We start from the raw sequence: 3,043 nt of genomic DNA, 5'->3' as shown, positions 1-3,043 counted from the left end.
TAGTGTACCTTTGGTGGTCTGGCGCTTGGCAAAGTGGGTGGAACGATTTCCTGCCTGGTTGTCCCAGTCGGGGGTTATTTTCCACTACTGCCACAACGTTTCTGAAACCCCTCAGCTGTTTTTTTATAGGTTGTCTGTTGACAACCCAGCTGGTTATTTGTGTACACACTTTTTCTCCAAAAGCTGATGTGAAAAGGGCTTTATAAAATAAATGTGATTGATTGACTGATGGTGGCAATCTGCCGAGTGACCTACTGCTGTTAAAACAGCAACCTGTAGCAGTTGTTTGATGGCGTCCTCCATGACATCTCAAACGAGGGAGAAGCTCATGTGCCTCTGTGGGCTGCAGGCTATGCCTACATCCTCCATGAGTGAAGCAGGGAGATTACAGATGAAGATTGGGTGATCAAGCCCAGGAGGGTATTTATTAAAAAGACTCTGAGCCATTGGCAGAGCAGCTAAGTCCTGGGCTTGTGAATGTGGGGCTCTGGGGTGTGGGTGGACATGCAGTTGGCTGCTTCAAACCTAGTCATCTTCTGTGGGGAAGAGAAACAACATGGTGGTAAGACCAGGCAGCACTTTCTCAATCGTACTGTCCTCTCCTCTGTTTTGCACAATCTCTGCTTTAGGAGCAGCCAGCCATGTTGCCTTCAACTGCCTCTTCCTGGCTGTTCCCTCTGTGTTTGACAGTGCTGTCTGTGGTCCTGTATGTCTCTGACCTGTTGGTGCTTTAGGAGCGTTGTTGCGATGCCAATGCTTGAAAATGCACAGACTACAGGCAGGAGCAGCCTACAGGTAGAGAATACTTATTTTACTTTTAATTTCCCAAGTTTTTACTCCAACATCACTTTCTGTTCAACGCCTAATGACTCCCCCACTGCTGTATGAAGCTGTTGTTCTGTGTCATATCATTCCAGGCATCCAGAAAGAAACTGATTAAAGCATTAAGTTAATGAAACAAATTAACAAACCAGAAAATAATGCTTTTTATCCAGCTCATGATAAACTCGCACACAATTTAATACTTATTTGAGACATATTCGCTACTAAAATTAGCAAACCTTTTCTCTTTAACAAACTATTGTCCAAACAACTGCATTATTTCCAGAGCCATCATATACAGCTCCGGAAAAAAGAGGCCACTGCACCTTTTTCTTTCCTTTCCAAAAAAGTTGAAAAGGAAGGTTTTGAGTGAAAAAATTAAGAGACCACTGCAAATTGAATGCTTATGTTGCTCTCTCAAAACCTACCTTTTTGACTTTTTTGGAAAGGAAAGAAAAAGGTGCAGTGGCCTCTTTGACAGTGTATAATCTGGGCACCAAACCATTAATCTATTAATTGTTGATTAACAAAGTTAACATTTTAGTTAACATTTTAATGTTTAAGTTAACTGTGAAAATTATTATCAAACTAATTAGTTTTCATTACATTTAACTGTTACGGAAGTAAATTAGTTAACTCAAAGTCTGCTAACCCAAAAACTTCAAAAATATACTTTCAAATCCTTTAGAGTCTAAGCCAATTTTTGCACCAGAGTGGGGAACGAGATCAAATCCAAGGGTTGCTGTGCTGAATATCTACATGCTATTTTCAAATAAAAAATGTATTTCTCTGCAGTAAGATTGTGCGCTAGTCTCAAGGTTTCAGTATGAAGGTCAAGAATGAACGAAAACACTCGGGAACCCTCGTATTACTTGCAGGCAGCAATTCCTGTGTTGTAAACATCATCTGTAATTGACCAACAAAGCATGGCTTTCTGGTATCTATCTAACGTTTATCGCTAATTCCCATAACATTTGAAATGATTTACCTGATTAACGGCTATCAAAGTTAACTTTTTTGGTTAACGAATTAACAGCTAACGACATTAACCTTTTGATCAACTGTGCCTAGCTATGCTGTTTTAATACTAAATACACACATTAAAATGTTTATTAGGACATTGATGACATTCTCCGCTATAAAAGTGGTCCCCAATGTAGTATTCCTTTCATTTCAACTTAAATTTGCTTGGTACATTCTCTGGATATACAATTAATTGGAATAAGAGCAAGCTTATGTTTAAATGGATTCTAAAACCTTTTTGGTCAGAACATCTTCCATTAATGGAAACAAATTTACTTACCTGGGGATTTAAGTTATTAAATTATATTCTTCTCAATTTAAAGCAGACTTCCGCCGCTCAAACTCAATCTAAACATACAATTACATCACTGCCTCATTGCTGTCAGGTTTTGGCTTGACAATGCCCCGCTAGCTGGACAATACTTTGCCCAGCTAGCTTAGAACGGAGCATGAGGTTTGCCAACCCTTCTCTATTGGTGGTGCGACCGTGTCCCCTTTCAGCTTGCAGAAATTCCTTTATGATTATAATCTCAGTTGACATATCTCCAGCCGTATCTGGAAGAAAATAAAAGATCATTTTGACCTCAGACCAATGTCACTCCCTTTCCCAATACCAAGAAACCACTTTCTAACCTCAATAATACCTTTGTGCAATGGTGAATGCTGGGTTCATACCATAGATGATCCACACACAAACATAGACTTTGCCTTCCTTGATTACTGATTGAACCTATGACCATCTCGATAATTACCTTTTTTTGATACACCTACAGATTAGAGGCTACGCTAGAAAACCTTTTCATTTGAAAACGCAAGTACTTCTAAATGTAATGTGTGCTTCAAAATGTGTTCATCAGTATGTGTCCCTTTTTCTCCCGTACCGTCGCTCCATCCCTCCCCCCCTCGCCTCCTACCTTCCTCCATTACATGTCTCCATGACAAGGGCTTCACTTCTCCTTGTTTAGTCATTAAAATGTGCTCAGGCTGTGTTGCCAAGTGCTTCTTCGTTACATGTCATTCTTGGCCTTGCTTCAAGGCACCTGGCATCAACAAACATGGGCTCCTCTATACAGGAATACTCTCACTTTCCAATGTGTTGATGCATGCACTCTTACAGACATACATACACTTGGGTTTGCTCACACACACACACACACACACACACACACTTACAGAGAGAGAGAGAGAGAGAGACAGA

The sequence above is a fragment of the Esox lucius genome, chromosome 4 (genome assembly GCF_011004845.1).
Source record: "Esox lucius isolate fEsoLuc1 chromosome 4, fEsoLuc1.pri, whole genome shotgun sequence".
Lineage (NCBI taxonomy): Eukaryota > Metazoa > Chordata > Actinopteri > Esociformes > Esocidae > Esox > Esox lucius.
The sequence above is the reverse complement of the archived record's forward strand: the minus strand, read 5'-3'. Positions refer to the sequence as shown.